At 44.0% G+C, this 17,501-nt stretch overlaps 1 long non-coding RNA gene across 1 annotated transcript in view; it reads left to right on the forward strand.

Annotated features, from left to right (window-relative positions):
• The first annotated feature begins 2,824 nt into the window (after window positions 1-2,824).
• LOC126959017 (uncharacterized) overlaps window positions 2,825-17,501 on the forward strand; it is a 56,097-nt gene continuing 41,420 nt past the window's right edge. The window contains exons 1-2 of the long non-coding RNA XR_007727431.1: window positions 2,825-2,987; window positions 3,121-3,741. This is a non-coding gene — a long non-coding RNA (uncharacterized LOC126959017). The remainder of the gene's footprint in view (window positions 2,988-3,120; window positions 3,742-17,501) is intronic.

Consider the following 17,501-nt stretch of genomic DNA (forward strand, 5'->3'; position numbering starts at 1 on the left):
AAAAAAAAAGATTCATTTTGGTTCACTGTATCTCAATAATGAAAAATAGCTTTTGTTTTTCCATTATTTGGCTGAACCAAAAAATGACATTCCTCATGGGCGTTGCCTGAACTTTTATTTGAAAAAATAAGTATTACTATATCAAAAAAGTCTTACAAATCATGCTCCTAGCTGCCACCTTAAAAATAATGTGATGCAGTGTGCTATAAATGTGATTTAGTATGTAATGTGCCTGGGACGGGAGAGAAGCTATATTTCTTGGCGTTGCAGATGAGCCGGATTTATATTACTGATCTTACATTTGAAAGGTATATGAATATTTAATGATAAGATTTTTCTGGTTGTCAAACATTTGTAAATCTGCAAACTTCTTAACATTACACAGTAAACAAAAAATACTTCCTGTATACTAAGGAAGACTTCTAGGGAATATCCATTTCTTAAAGGCCATTACTTTGTTGTAGTATTCTGCTTTAGTGCTAGCCACATTTGCTCCAACTTTATGAGGAAGCCTTTAAAACAGTAATTTTCAGTGGGAAGGGGGCCAATTTTGCTTTTCAGAGGACATCCGACAGTGTCTCCAGACATTATTGGTGATTGAAGTGGGAGGATGCTACTGACATCTAGTGAGTAGAGGCCAATATTGCTACTAAAATTCCTGTATAACCAAAGGTCAGCTCTCCCACAACAAAGAATTACCGGGTCCCAAATGTCAATTGTGCTAAGACTCAGAAACTCTGATTCAAAATATTTAGTATATTTAATAGTATTTATTATATTAATATTATGGCCTTAAGGAAGGGTTTCAAAAGGATATAGGAGTTCCTCAAAAAGTTAAACACAGAATTACTATAGAGCCCCACAATTCCACTCCTACATATATATATTCAAAAGAATTGAAACTAAGTTCTCACACAAGTACGTGTACATGCATGCTCACAGTAGCACTATACACAATAGCCAAAAATTGGATACAGTCTAAATGTCCATCAATGGATAAATTGTGTTACATACACACAACGGAATTTTATTCACCCAAAAAAAAGAAGTACTGATTTATGCTATGTAGAAGAAACCCAAAAACATGCTAAATGAAAGAAGCCAGACACAAAAGGCTTATTATTATATGATTCCATTTAGATGAAATATTCACAATATTTAAATCCATAGAAGGGAGATTGGTGGTTGCCAGGGCCTGGCGGAGGAGGGATTAGAGAGTGACTCCTTAACGAGTTTGGGGTTTTCCTTTGGGGTGACAGGAATGTGTTGGAACTAGACAGAGGTGGTGGTTGTGCAACATTGTGAATGTTATGTCACTGAATTGTTCACTTTAAAATGGCTAAGTTTATGTTATGTGAATTTCACCTCAATAAAAAATTTTTTAGAAGGATTCAGGTACTTGTGTCTTTCCTTAGCTAATCTACCTCCTTCAATTTCCCAATTCTCTGAACTCAGAACTACTTGGTCGTCTTCTCAGTCTCCATTCCTATTTTCTCCCCGGTTTTCCAAACTTGACAGAAAAAGGAAGCTTCAATAAATTGTTTCTTGAACTACAGATGAATATTACTCCATGCCTGGTTTATTTCTGAGAGGCAGCAGAATGCAATGGTTGGTAGCATTGGACGCCAGATTACTTGAATTCTGATTCAAGCTCTGCCAGTTATCACTAAGGTGATTTTGGACAAGTTCCTTAACTTCTCTGTGCCTTGGCATCCTCATCTATAAAATAAGGATAGTGAGACCCACCTTATAGGTAAAGATAGTGACACTGCTGTAAAGGGATTATCTGTTTTCTGTTGCTTATAACAGAATATGTGAAACTGGGTAATTTATGAAGAAAAGAAATTTATTTCTTAAGAGTTACAGAGGCTGAGAAGTCCAAGGTAAAGAGGCCACACCCGGTGACGGCTTCTTGCCAGTGGGGACTGCAGAGTGCAGGGGCAGTGCAGGGCATCACATGGTGAGGGGCTCAGTGTGCTAGCTCAGGTCTCCTCTTTTTATAAAGCCACCAGTCCCTCTCCGTGATAACCCATTAACTCATGAATGGATCGGTCCATTCAGCACGGCAGAGCCCTCATGACCCAATCACGTCTTCAAGACCCCATTCTCAATATTGCCACACTGGGGATTAGGTTTCAACATGAGTTTCTGAGGCAGCATTCAAACCACAGCAGGGAACAAGAGTGACTGCTCTCTCCAAGTCTAATGTAAGGTTAGCTATTAGTATTAGTTGTTACTAATACTATACTTACTATAATGCTATAGTAATAGTATTATAGATTATAGTAGTAATAATACCATTACTACTATTTAGGAACCTGAGTTCATGGCTATCGATTTGTTGAGTAATATGTGAAATTCAGTTCACACAAGGAAGCATGAGAGAAGGGGGCTCTTTATCTCCCTCCAGGGCGGCGGCCAACTTTTTAATTCGGTTTTTAATTCTCAGGTTCCTACTTAAAGTAAACTTGGCCTAAACTCTCCCTCTTAAAGGGCTTCTCTGTAAATGCGGGAGGCATGCCAATCTCAACACCAGTGTCTGCAGAACACTGTCAAAGGCAGGAGGGAACAGCAAAAACAAGTGCTCACTGCGTCCTGGATAAACGCGACGGGGCGAGAGGCGCTGCCATGCGAGGGCGGAAGTGATCCGAGCGGGTGTGGGTCGCCCTGGTTGGGTGAAAGGGCCAGTCAATCCTGGGAGGCCCAAAACGGGGACCAATCGCTCCTCGGCTCCGCCCTGGGGGCGAGGAAAACACGCCCACCCCGCGTTCTGGGCGGTGCCACGGCGCACGCGCGTTCCTGCCGCAGGTAGTCTACCCGGGTCCTCATCCCGGACGCAGAGAGGAAGAGCAGGGGGAGCGGGAGAGTACTGAGAGAAAAAGACGGAAGGTCGTGGAAAAACGCTGTGTTGGGCGAGGAGTAGTAGCTGGGATGAGGAGAGGAGAGAGACAGGCTGCGTTACCGAATGGGCAGTCTGTTATCTTAAAGTACGCCGTAAAGCCTCTCTTTTGCCTGTTGTTTTACAGCCTGACCTTTTTGCTTTATGTGTATGGACATCTTTCTAGGCCAGTACTTACAGAGCTACCTCATTTTATTTATTTGTTTGTTTGTTTGACACAGGGTCTGGCTCTACTGCCTAGGCTGGAGTGCAGTGGCACGATCTGGGCTTACTGCAGCCTCCACATCCCTTCAAGCAATCCTGCCTCCACCTCCCTAGATGCTGGGACCACAGGCATGTGCGAATTTTTTTTATGTTTTGTAGAGACAGGGTCTCGCCATGAACGTTTGTGTCTCGTGAAATTCATATGTTGAGATTCTCCTCCAGGGAGATATTAGGAGATGGAACAAGAGGGTGGAGCTTTTATGGGAGGGATTAGGTCATGAGGGTGAAGCCCTCATGAGTGGAATTAGTGCTCTTATTAAAAAGGCCTGAGAGAGGTCCCTTACCCCTTCTGCCATGTGAGGTTACTGTGAGATGATGGCTGTGAGATGATGATGAGGAACTGGCCCTCATCAAACACCAGATCTTCTAGTGCCTTGATCTTGGACTTCCTATCTCCAGAATTGTGAGAAAAGAATTTCTTTTGTTTAAAAGACGCCTGGTCAAAGGTATTTTATCACAGTAGCCTGTGCAGACTAAGACAAATAGTTTCTCTGTATCTCTACCATAAATTTCTTATATTTCTTTTTAGTGGCACCTGGCTCCATGTCCTGTATATGTCTGACTCCTAGAGGCCAGAGGTAGGCTCCGAAGGATGGGGTTAGGGCATGGGTTAGGTCCAGCTGGTAGTTGATGAGGGTGGCCTGAGGGATCCAGACAGGAAGCTCCGTGCTGTGTTTATGGTATAAGGCCAAAGATCAGAACTGATGGAGCCAAATCTGTTCTCAGGTATTGGGAGTAAGGTAAATCCAGGAACGGGGAACTAGGTCATCATATCGTTGTTGTTTTTTTTTGTTTGTTTGTTTGTTTTTTTGAGATGGGGTCTCACTTTGTCACCCAGGCTGAAGTGCAGTGGCGCCATCTCAGCTCACTGCAACCTTCACCTTCCAGGCTCAAGTGATCCTCCCACCTCAGCCTCCCAAGTAGCTGGGACCACAGGTGTGTGCCACCATGCCTGGCTAATTTTTGCATTTTTGGCAGAGATGGAGTTTCACCATGTTGCCCAGGCTGGTCTTGAACTCCTGAGCTCAAGCGATCCACCTGCCTCGGCCTTCCAAGGCAACTGCACCCAGCCAGGTCATCAAATAGTTTCGACACAATTGCCAGACACTCAGGATAAACGTCTGTCGTCAACAGGAAAGCATAGTTTAGGAAATTGATTCAAAATTACCTAAATAAAATATATGTTACCTCTTATATTTTCATTAGACTGATTAACTTTGATCAGTTTCTGTTTTTAAAAACTCAGCTCTTGCTTCCAGACAAGCAAATGGTGTATTTCTTTAAAGCCCAAAATTTACTTTGTCATTGTCTCAAGGTTCATGCCTCTCACATTCATCAGTAGATTTCCCTTGACTATGAAAATCCTTTCCATAAATTCGAAGCAGGAATCAAGACATAATATTGAAGCAGTGTAACAAATATAGAGTGGAAAGTTTTTTTTGCTGAAATCGTATTTCCACTTGTCAAGAGCTGTTGTTCCCTGAAGGGAGGTAAACATTATGACTGTGGCATTGAGTGCCTCATTAAGAAAAATGGGAGGAGAGAGCCCTGTTTTCCATGGTGACAAGATTCAGATTTGAACTCTTCATTAAATGAAGAATATTTATTTATGATTAACCAAACTCAGAGGACAGTGTCACAAATTTCCCACAGAAGAGATATTCTTCAGACACTTGACAGTTGAGGGCCCCTGTATTCATGGTTTCGGAAGCAAATGTATGACTCTGTGAATGGGCAAACTGTCTTTGAGCTATGTGACTATAATTTATGGAACAAAAACCAGTATCAGTTTATTTCCTTGGTAGATTTCAGAGACAAGCTAAATATTTAAAAGAATGTTTTAGGGTGGCTAGAGAATGGAAGGCATTATCACTAGTCCTATTTTTATAAAAGCAAAACACTCCATTGCACAACTCTTTGCTGCCTAGATGGTGGTCACCATTCTTGTGGACTAACTGCAAAGCCATGTGCTGCCTGGCTGCCCCATGCGGCTGCGGACCACAGCTCATGGCACTGTTGAGCTGCTTAGATTTGGCTGACTGTGCCAGCGTGTACGACTGAGCACAGTGGCGCTAAACAAAGGCTTAGAAGGGGTGGGGAACATGCTGCTACCAGCCATATCGTGTAAGAATCACACACACAAAATTCACTCAATTACTATTCATAATGATAGCTAACATTTACTGAGTGCCTACTAACTGCCAGGCATTGGATATTAATTGACCAAATTCTCACAAAAACTCTATGAGGTATCTCACAGTCATAAAGCCACAGCCACAGCCCCTGCTGCTAACCTGCCCCCACACACCGAGAGGCCCCCGTGTGGTACTGACTCAGGAGGAAAGACTGAAGCACATTGGCCAAAATGCACTGCAGAGGCTCTGTCTTCCTGAGACGCTTCCTGGAGGAGTGGGTACTACAACCCGGAAGTGTGGGAGAGTTCATGTCTAGGGTAGGGTAAACCTTGACCACTGAGAGACAGGAGACAAAAAGAAGCCAGCACTGTTCACCCTTCCTCCCATGAGAGTCAGTGGCTTCATAGGTACTCTGTGGAGATGCCCTGGAAGGCCAGGCAAGCATCTTTGTTTGCAGTGAAGCTGTGGCCATCTTGGTAGCACATCTCTTTGTTTGGTTTTACATCTTCCCTACCTCACTTCTTTTTTCTCCTCATACTTTCTTCCCTGCAACTTCACCAATCAATAAAGCATCCATCACAAAAATGTGCATACTTTTGCTTCAAACTTTTCTCGAGACTGTAGGCTCAGAAATGCTAGTACCAGGAGTAGTCTTTAAAAGCAGACCCTTAAAGGTGGGATTTTAGAGACTAGCCCACCTATCTAAAGGCAATCAGAACTGTTTTCCCAGTAGTAAATAGGATAGTAATAACCCTGCCATGCAGAGGCATGCATGACAATTACTAAAGCTTTCACCTCCAGTTGACTTGGATGAGGTGCAGATAGAAGATAAGGAATTAGGATATTATGTGGATGCTGTATTTGATCAGTATGGGAGCAATAATAATGATACAGTATGGGGAATAGACTGGCTGCTCTTGAAAGCATTGGAAGTCTTGGGAAAAAAAAATGATAGTTCAAAGCAGCATTTTGCCAATTAAGTAACAATATGAAAGCCAGAGGAGTTCTACGGCAGCCATGAAGGAGACTCATCTCTTGCAGCAGTAGGTTAGACACTGTTGAAAACAATGAGAACACTTGGACACAGGGTGGGGAACATCACACACTGGGGCCTATAGTGGGGAGGGGGGAGGGATAGCATTAGGAGATATACCTCATGTAAATGACGAGTGAATGGGTGCAGCACAGCAACATGGCACATGTATTCATATGTAACAAACCTGCACGTTGTGCACATGTACCTTAGAACTTAAAGTATAATTAAAAAAATAAAAATTGAGTTAAAAAAAAGAAAATTAGGTTCAGGGCGGGGTGCAGTGGCTCACGCCTATAATCCCAGCACTTCGGGAAGCGGAGGTGGGCAGATCACCTGAGGTCAGGAGTTTAAAATCAGCCTGGCCAACGTGGCGAAACCCTGTCTCTACTAAAAATACAGAACTAGCTGAGCATGGTGGTGCATGCCTGTAATCCCAGCTGCTCGGGAGGCTGAGGCAGGAGAATCACCTGAACTGGGAGGCAGAGGTTGCAGTGAGCTGAGATTGTGCCATTGCACCCCAGATTGGGCTACAAGAGGGAAACTCTGTCTCAAAAAAAAAAAAGAAGAAGAAAAGAAAATTAGGTTCAGGATCCAGAATGGCAAAGCTGCTAAAGGGATTGAATGCATAGCTTCGACAACTTTCCCATGTGAAGGTATTTTCCAGAAAGGAAAAATGTGAGGCGTTAAGACCTGAATAAGAAATATGTGAGTGGATGAGCCTCAAAATCTTGAGCTCCTAATTGTCCCTAAATCTTCCTGACCAGCAGAAGCAGTCCCTTTTCTCTCTTATTTATTTATTTATTTATAATGCTGTCAGCAAAACTCTTTTCTCTTGACTAAGGAAAACAGCCTCCCCTTGCCCATCTGAAATAGGTCATTGCAGAATAACTTTTATTCTCCCCAAGATAAGCCTCCATTCTCTCCCTTTTTTGCCTCCAGTCTGGTAATCTGCACCAGAGCTCAGCACAGCCTGAGCAGGGAAGTACAGGTCCTGCTCTAGGAGTTAGCCGCCATTTCAGAGGAAATGTAGGACCTGGAGAATACGTAAGACCTGAGGACTAAACTCTGATTTTTATATCTGCCCAAATTCCTACCTAAGGGGTCTAGGGAGTCATATCCTACAAGCCATAAATTCTCATCAGATGGGTTTTATTTGACCCTATATATCGTGACTTACTTTTCAATCACTCTGGCATAACATTGAGACAAGGAAGAAATATTTAACCCCAAAATGTATTTCCTTACCATACCTTGAAATTGCCCTGCCAAGTCTCTTGTGGGAAAATTACACATCCTGCCGGGCACGGTGGCTCAAGCCTGTAATCCCAGCACTTTGGGAGGCCGAGACGGGCGGATCACGAGGTCAGGAGATCGAGACCATCCTGGCTAACACAGTGAAACCCCGTCTCTACTAAAAATACAAAAACTTAGCCGGGCGCGGTGGCGGGCGCCTGTAGTCCCAGCTACTCGGGAGGCTGAGGCAGGAGAATGGCGTGAACCTGGGAGGCGGAGCTTGCAGTGAGCTGAGATCCGGCCACTGCACTCCAGCCTGGGTGACAGAGCGAGACTCCGTCTCAAAAAAAAAAAAAAAAAAAAAAAGAAAATTACACATCCTGTAGAGAATCCCCTTTCCCCTTTGTTTTCCTTCCTTTCTTTCCAGATCCAGGAGATAATCAGCTAAGAGCCAGGCACCCTTTTAGGTCTAATAAGAAACATTTTATAACCTGCTCTCTCTGAAGTCTGCTGAGAGATTCCTCTGCACAATAAAACTTGGTCTCTCCATAATCCTCTTTGTTAACCTGAACATTCCTTTCCATTGATCCCAGGTCTTCAGATAAACTCAACCAATTGTCAACCAGAAAATGTTTAAATCTACCTATACCCTGAAGTCCCCGGTTTGAGTTGTCCTGCCTTTCTGAACCAAACCAATGTCTTGTCTTGTCTTTTCTTTTTGAGATGGAGTTTTGCTCTGTCGCCCAGGCTGGAGTCTAGTGGCACAATCACGGCTCACTGCAACCTCTGCCTTCTGGATTCAAGCAATTCTCCTGCCTAAGCCTCCTGAGTAGCTGGGATTACAGGTGCATGCCACCACGCCTGGCTAATTTTTATATATTTGGTATAGATGGGGTTTTGCCATGTTGGTCAGGCTGGTCTCGAACTCCTGACCTCAGGTGTTCCGCCCGCCTCAGCCTCCCATAGTGTTGGGATTACAGGCATAAGCCACCATGCCCGGCCCAATGTATTTCTTAAATGTATTTGATTGATGTATCATGCCCCCCTAAAAATATATAAAACCAAGCTGTACCCCAACCACCTTGGGTACATGTTCTTAGGATCTCCTGAGGGCTGTGTCACAGGCCATGATCACTCATATTTGGCTCAGAATAAATCTCTTAAAATATTTTACAGAGTTTGACTCTTTTTGTCAACAGAATCAGGGTAATATAGGTGGGAGCAGATCTTGAAAATGTAAGACTGGGGAGAAAGAGAGAGTGAGTGCATAAAATGAGGTTTTATAAGAGAGAATTCATTACATGAAGGCATGCACTCATGAGTGGTTATCCAGTGTTTTGGCAAGAGCACTTGAGGTCACTATAAATAGTTTGTTGTGATGTTTCCTTGAAGCTTGGAAAGGTGGTAGACGCACCAGAAATAATCTTGGCATTGTACTGGGGAAGAGATCAAAAGTCATAGGAAAGTGAGAACATTAGAATATATTTACTATGTATTCAGACCTGCTAACCCACCACCTGTCTCTATACTCCAAGAGGCCAGGGAACTTCCTTGTACTAAGGAATAAGAAATACATTGGTGAAAGGAGACCTGTCAAGGCCAAGAGTGGGGGATACTGCCATGGAACATGGATCTCTAGTATCGAAAGGGATGATGGAATTCCAGAATACCAGAAGCCAAATGATAACACCCAGCTAACAGAGCAAAGGTAAATACAATTACCATAATGGGTAGCAATGCCAGTGTGACAATCAAGGTGCCTTGACCCACAAATATTTTTGGCAACAATCAGTAGATTTGCTTATTCCTAGGATGGAGACATATGGACAGCCTTGTAGGATATTATTTAATTTATAAAATAAATGCACGAATTGGTAAGCAGAAGGCTGACATCAACCATCACCATGGAACATTGCTATCCCTCAGCTAGTTTCCAAATCGAAGTCAGTTTACAAACCCAGAGCCCATTGATTGAAGGGCAACCTGAGTCCCCTTGAGAAGGAAACTCCAAAACTATCATAAGGATATACATTAATATTTTTAGAATCCCTCTCTAAAAGGACAAGTGACATTTTCCAAAGACAGCTACACTGGGAAAAGGAGAATACCTAGATGTTCTGAGAGCTGGTATCAGAAATGTTATCATACCCTGTAGTTAGATTGGTGGTTTCCTGAGTCCAGGTGATGAATAGACCCCCTGGCTCAAGATTATATCACAACGTATCCAGAGGTTTTGCAAACTGGCCTTAAGTTTATGTCCCTGGTTTCTGAAAGTATAATTGAGACAGATACACTTAGAATCTGGGAAAATTGTCACTTTCGTTTTCTGACCTGTGAAATAAACTCTTTATGGTAGAAAAGGCCCAATGAAAGCCACCTTCTGCCCCTCGTTAAGATACTAAATCACAAGTATTACCATATCCCAAGAGGAATTGCAGAGATTAGCACCAACATCAAAGACTTAAAGTGGGCTTGTGGCATAATCCTAGCACTTTGGGAGGCCAAGGTGGGAGGATTGCTTGAGCCCAGGGATTCGAGACCAACCTGGACAACATAGGGAGACCTCATCTCTACAAAAATTAAAAAATTAATCAGGCTTGATGGCACACACCTGTGGTCCCAGCTACTCGGGAGGCTGAGGTGGAAGGATCACTTGAGCCCAGGAGGTTGAGGCTGCAGTAAGCTGTGATTATGCCACTGAACCCCAGCCTGGGCAACAGAATGAGACCCTGCCAAAAAAAAAAAAAAAAAAAAAAAGACTTAAAAGTGTCCTGGGTTGGTGTTCCCAGTCATATTCCCATTCAGCTAGATAGACAGTGCAGCGGACATGTGCTGGGCCCAGATTCCCATTCAGTTCACTTGTGTTTAAAAGCACAGATAAATAATGGAGGGTGGTAACAGACTGCCATAAACTTAACTGAGTCATTGCCTCAGTTGCAGTTCCTATCTTTGTTAGAGGGAATCAACACACCTTCTGGTATTTGATATGTGGCTGTTGATTTGATAAATGCTTTATTCTCAATCATGGGTTAGCTAACTTTTCCTATAAAAGGCAAGACAGTAAATATTTTAGGCCTTGCATGCCATCTAATCTCTGTTGTACCTAGTCAATTTAGCTGATTTTGTGTCAAAACAGCAATATACAGCATGTAAATGAATGAGCATGGCTGTGTTCCAATAAAATTTTATTTATAGAAACAGCTGGAGAGTCATATTTGGCCTGGAGGTTGTAGTTTGCCAGTCCCCGTTAGAGAGCCCCATCAATTGGGATAAGCAAAAGCATTACTTGACAAGAAGAGCAGTACACTTGACAGTCTTGCCTCTGGCCTATGTTAACTCTCCTGATCTGTGTCAAAGTATAGTCGATGGGGATTTTGATTGTCTTGGTAGCTCACAGCACAATATGGTAGTTTCATCATTCTGATTACATTATGCTAATTGGATCTGAGATGTAGGAGGCATCAAGCACCTTACATGCTTTTGACACATTTACTTCTGAGGTTGTGGTTGTGTTTTCTTGTCTGCATTTTTTTTTTTTTGAGACATAGTCTTGCTCTGTCACCCAGGTTGGAGTGCAGTGGCACATTCTCAGCTCACTGCAACCTCCACCTCCTGAGTTAAAACAATTCTCCTGCCTCAGCCTCCCAAGTAGCTGAGATTACAGGTGCGTGCCACCATGCCTGGCTAATTTTTGTATTTTTAGTAGAGATGGGTTTCACCATGTTGGCCAGGCCGGTCTCGAACTCCTCACCTCAAGTGATCCACCTGCCTCGGCCTCCCAAAGTGCTGAGATTACAGGTGTGAGCCACTGTGCCCAGCCTCTTCTCTGCTTTCAATTGCTAAAATGGCAATTTTGTACTGACAGGGATAGGAATTAGAAATTACAACTTTTATAGCCAATTACTGCTTTAGCTTTAAGTCTTAGCCAAAATTTCTTAGAAAACAAGGCCTACAGCAAATGCTTACATGCTAATGCTTTATTAGGAGTACCATGCCAGAGAAGCAAGGTAAAACAGAAGTGTGGCAGGGAAATAGGGAAAACAGAAAGTGTTAGATCCCATGTAGACATATCTACCAGTCCTCATTTCATCTGGCATCTCTGCAGTGTAACCCTTCCAGCAACCCCTTCCTTCTTGAAATGTATGTCTGTTTCCTTTACACACACTTTCTTACCTCCCACCTCTCTTGCTGCCTGTTTTCTGCTTCCTTCATTAGCTCGTTTTTCTCCACTTGCTCTTCACATGCTGGGTATTTTCAGGGATTTTGTCCACGGCCTTTTCTCACTCCCTTACTTATGTCTTGATTCACAAAGCAACTCGGAAGGCTTACATTGTTCTCTTAAGCTCCTGACCCAGAGTTCCAATAGTTTACTAAACATTTCCACCTGCATGTTCCAATGATATCTCAAACTAAATGTGTCCAAAATCCAATTCAAATAACCATACACCGAGCACTAGTCTATGCTCTAAGTGATGTTGGAGGAATATGAAGACAAATGACTTCACACTTCCTCCACGGACATGTTCCTCCTTCTGCATGCCCTGTGTTTTTTGTTTCTTTGTTTTCAGAGACAGGTCTCCCTCTGTCACCCAGGCTGGAGTGCAGTGGAATGATCATAGATCACTGCAGCCTCAAACTCAAGCAATCCTCCTGATGCTGCTTCCCACCACGCTGGCCAATTGTTTCTTTATTATGTGTAGAGATGGGTCCTACTACACTGCCTAGGATTGGCCTTAAGCAATCCTTCCACCTTGGCCTCCCAGTGTGGGCGTGGGCCACTGTCCCAGCATACCCTATGTTTTGTAAATATTATCGGCATTCCCAGTGACCCTGGAAAAGTACTTTTGATCATCCCACCTCTCTTTTCCCCCGGAATCCTATTGATTCTTTCTCTTAACATCTATTCCCTCTGCCTCCTCTCCTCATCCTTTCGCCCCTGTATCATCACAGGTGCTTCCTAATTGGCCTTCAGTCCATCTCTCACACCACTGCCACCAGCTTGACCCTTCTGAGAACAAATCTGATTATCTCAATACCTTGCCTAAAACTCTTCAATGACACCCCATTGCCTATAGGGTAATTGTAATCTCGTAGGCTTGGCAGATGAGGTTCTTTATGATGTGGCACCTGTAAATCTTTCCAGGACTTCCTTTTCCCATCCCTATATTCTCCCCGCTTTCTAAAAACATTGCATTATGCTACTGTGTTCAGAATGCTAGGCTGTTTCCTCTGCCAGAGATGCTCTGAAGCTGTCTCCCGTTCTTCTCTCACATGTCTTCTTAGCAAACTTTTCCGCCTTTTCACCTCCCTCGTCTCAGCTCGCAGGAGTCACAGGTCCAGCCACAACTTCTCCAGAGTTCGGGTTCTAGTTCTTTACTTGGAGATAGTGTGGAATAGTGGAAAGAAGCCCTGACTTTAGTCTGGTGGCATGGGACTTAAAATCCTGACTCTGCCACCTTCTGTTGGCCTTGTTTTTCTCCGTTAGAAAACTGTGGTAATGGCTGGGTGCGGTGGCTCACACCTGTAATCCCAGCACTTTGGGAGGCCAAGGCGGGTAGATGACGAGATCAAGAGATGGAGACCATCCTGGCCAATATGGTGAAACCCCATCTCTACTAAAAATACAAAAATTAGCTGGGCGTGGTGGCGCACGCCTATAGTCCCAGCTACTCGGGAGGCTGAGGCAGGAGAATCACTTGAACCTGGTAGGTGGAGGTTGCAGTGAGCCGAGATCATGCCACTGCACTTCAGCCTGGCAATAGAGTGAGACTCCGTCTCAAAAAAAAAAAAAAAAAAAATAGAAAAAAGAAAGAAAGAAAAGAGAAGAAAAAACTGTGGTAACACTTGCCTGGTAGGTAGGCTGTGAGGATGAGTAGCATCCTATGGTGAAGCTCCTGGTAGAAGGTGCTGTAGAAGTAACTTTTTTTTTCCTGTTGGTGAAATTCACTTAGACTTATGAGCATCATCTCAAAGTCAATTTTTCTTTCTTCCCAAAGCAATTCCTCCTCTAGACATGTCTCTTTCCATCAGTAGCTCTGTCATTCTTTTAGCCATCCATGCTGAAAACCTGTCATATTGGATTCTTTTTTAACCAGCTAGATCCTTTCCTTTTTCTTTCCTTTTGCCACCACTCTAATCTTTTTTTTTTTTTTTTTTTTTTTTTTGAGACGGGCTTTCTCTCTTGTTGCCCAGACTGGTGTACATGCTGCAATCTCGGCTCACTGCAATCTCCACCTCCTGGGTTCAAGCAATTCCACTGCCTCAGCCTCCCAAGTAGCTGGGACAACAGGCATGCACCACCCTGCCTGGCTAATTTTTGTATTTTTAGTAGAGACAGGGTTTCACCATGTTGGCCAGGCTGGTCTTGAACTCCTGACCTCAGGTGATCTGCCCACCTTGGCCTCCCAAAGTGCTGGGATTACAGATGTGAGCCACTGCGCCCGGCCCACCACTCTAGTCTTATTTTTCAGAATGTGTGTGTGTGTGTGTGTGTGTGTGTGTGTGTGTGTGTGTGATGGAGTTTTGCTCTTGTTGCCCAGGCTGGAGTGCAGTGGCACTATCTCGGCTCACCGCAACCTCTTCCTCCCAGGTTCAAGCAATTCTCCTGCCTCAGCCTCCCGAGTAGCTGGGATTACAGGCATGCACCACCATGCCCGGCTAACTTTGTGCATTTTTAGTAGAGACGGGGTTTCTCCATGTTGGTCAGGCTGGTCTCGAACTCCCAGCCTCAGGTGATCCACCCGCCTCGGCCTCCCAAAGTGCTGGGATTACAGATGTGAGCCACTGTGCCCAGCCTTTTCAGAATTTTATACTGGACAATTGCCAGTGTCTTCTGGCTGGTCTGAAACACCATTTTATTAACGTCACTCCCTTGTGCCAAAATCCTCAATGAGTCCTTATTAGCCATGGAATAAAGTCTAAATTCCTTAGCATATATTAAAACCCTCCACAATCTGGTCCTACAGTTGCCAGATTTAGCAAATAAAAATACAGAATTCCCAGTTATTTTTGAATTTTAAAGAAATACATAGTTTTTAGTATGTTACATGCAATATTTGGGACATACTTAATACATTATTTGCTGTTTATCTGAAATTCAAATTTAACTGGGCATCCTGTATTTCATCTGGCAAACCCATTTGACCTTAACCTCTCTCTCTGGTCCTATAACTCAATACTCTCCATGGATCTCAGCTACTCTTGATCTGTCTTCAGGCCTCATGTTTCTTGTTGCATGTATATTTGCTGTGGGTGCCAAAGGAGAAAAAGCATAGCCTTTGGGATCTTGTTTGAACCTCAGCTCTCTTGCTTACTAACCTTATGACTGGGGCAAGTAATTTAACTCTTCTAATCTCAGTTTTCTCTTCTGTAAAATGTGAACCCTAGTACTGACATAAGAGAAAGTGGTTGTGAGGATCAGATGAGCTATTCAAAACAGTTGAGGTCTAGTGTATGTACTCAACATGTGAGTTCATTGTCATCATTGCTAGCATTTTTGAAAAGCAGATCTGTGTCACCTCTTTCAGTCCTTGGTGATACAGTTGACCGTGATTTGCCAAGAAGCAATGTGGTCTGGGTTAAATTTAGAAGTCATGAAGGCTGGAATGGAGGTCATCTCTCCTGGGTGTGCTTGCCTTACCAGGTCAAGCTTTCTGGCAGCAGGAGTGAAACAAACTGCACAGCGGGGAGGATCCAGGGACAAGGAGCCGAGGTGGTCTCCTAACACTGGGAGCCATCCTGCCTCCACTGGCCAAGGTTCCTCTACCCTACAAAACCTTTTCTCTTTACTTAACTCCTCTCAAGCCGCAGTCCATCACTCTCTTCATTTGCTTAAGGCCAAATGTCTTTAGAAAGTAGTCACACCCTTACTGCTTCCATTTCTGCATGTGAAGCTCCATTTACACCCCAGTAACTCTTTGAAACCGTGCTTTCAACCCTCTTTGGTCACCTGGTTGTCGGATTCAGTGTATTCCTTATTGATGTAGTTGGAAATGCTGACCACTCGTCTTCATATGTAGACCTTATGGCATCATCCTCTTCTGGTTCTCCTCCTACTTCTCCAGCTGCTCCTTTTAAGTGTCTTCTGGCTGCCCCTTCCATATGACTCTCCTGAGCAGGATGCTCGTACAGTATGGAAGCCCAGCTCCTCTTGCCCAAAAGTCCATTGAAATAATGAATAGAGTACACATGTAGAGGAAAATGATTTATTGCTACAGAAAACCAAGGTTGAAATCATGTATAAACTAGAAATCTGGGAGGATTTCTTCCAGCAGTAATGACGGGCCAGGGTTGAAAGGAGCCAGTGAGGGCTGCGTACCACCCTCCTTCTTGAGCAAGGACAACTTATCTAGAAAGTAAGTAGCAAAACTCCCTGGCATATCCCACTGCCACCATCTAACTCAGAGAGGCAAGGACAGTGTTACTCTGGCAGAGAGGAGGTGAGGTGGGTTGAGGGGCCTGCTGAGAGGCCCACCACCAGAAGTACCTTCTGGTCTTTGTCTTATACTATTATAAGACACTGCTAGCTTGCAGACTGAGGTATGCTATAATTTGAAACAGGCATTAAGCTGATAGCTGAGTGCTGTGTGTGTGTAGAGGCCTGGGAGTTCTTCTCCAGAGAATCAGAGTGGTACACAGACAAAGCTCCCAGCTGCAGCTGTACTCAGCACTCATTACCTCCAGCTTCCCTCCCCTTCCCACCTCTCCCCTTCCCTTCCCTGCCCATTCCCCATCCACCCTTGCTGAGGCAGGGAGGCAGGAAGGGCTGAGCTGCACAGGGGTGATTTGGAAGCTTGTCCACGCCTGTGGTTTGGACGTAGTTTGTCCCATCCAAAACTCACGTTGAAATTTGATTCCTAATTTGGCAGTGTTGGGACATGGGGCCTTGTGAGAGGTGTCTGGGTCATGCGGGCTGATCTCTCATAAATAGATTAACGCCTTCTCTCCAGAGTGAGTTCTGTCTCCAGGGACTGGATTAGTTACTGTGAGAGCAGATTGTTTGGTCTCTGCACACGCCCTCTTCCCCTTCTGCTTTCTATCATGAGTTGAAGCAAGCTGCCTGATCTTGGACTTTCCAGTCACCAGAATTTGAGCCAAATAAATGTATTTCCTTTGTAAATTACCCAGTCTTTGGTATTCTGTTAGGGCAGCAGAAAACAAAGTCCCAGCTATACCCAAAGACAGAGAACACAGAACACTAAAGTGGAGAGGAAGGAGCTGTGCAGAAGCACACTGCTGTTGCCCACTGGTGCCTGAGAACACAGAGATGGCATACATAGGTGTTGAACAGAGGAGACCACCAACAGGGCAAGGAGACTGCTTACATTGAGCAAATAAGAAAATTGATTGAACAAATAATTCAATATATTTAAGGTATTAGAGATTTGTCACCATTACAGAAGGTGAAATACAGAAAGAAGCTAAGTTTGAAGAAGCGCTGAGATGTTGGATTGGAATTAGAAGTATTGTTATACATTCATGGAAAAGTACTTGGATAACTGCAGAACTCTAGGCACATAATGACTCCACCCAAACTCTGGCACTGAGTGACTGACTGTTGCAGAGGTCAGAGGAGGGTACAAAAGGCTGGTACCCTTGCCTCAAGTGGGAGACAGCCCTGCTGTGTGGTTAATGCTTCAGATCCCTCACCTGTGGATCAGGCCATGATGGACTTTACCTGCGATCACACATCCTGGCTAGGCTCTTTCCCTTACCCTGTTTGTCTTCTCTCCTTCCCTTATAGGTTCTTCGAGGAATTCAGTGCCTTGATAGATCATGTGTACCCCACACCTGCTTTCAAATTCTGTTTTTAGGGAACCCAACCTAAGACAACCGGTAGTAGCCATTTATTCGGGTGGAGATGGCTGATAACTGGAACCAAGTGGAGTCAGTATGGCTGACCACTAATTAGGAGTAAAAAGGGAGGGCAGTGGGG

Source organism: Macaca thibetana, chromosome 7 (genome assembly GCF_024542745.1).
Source record: "Macaca thibetana thibetana isolate TM-01 chromosome 7, ASM2454274v1, whole genome shotgun sequence".
Taxonomy (NCBI): domain Eukaryota; kingdom Metazoa; phylum Chordata; class Mammalia; order Primates; family Cercopithecidae; genus Macaca; species Macaca thibetana.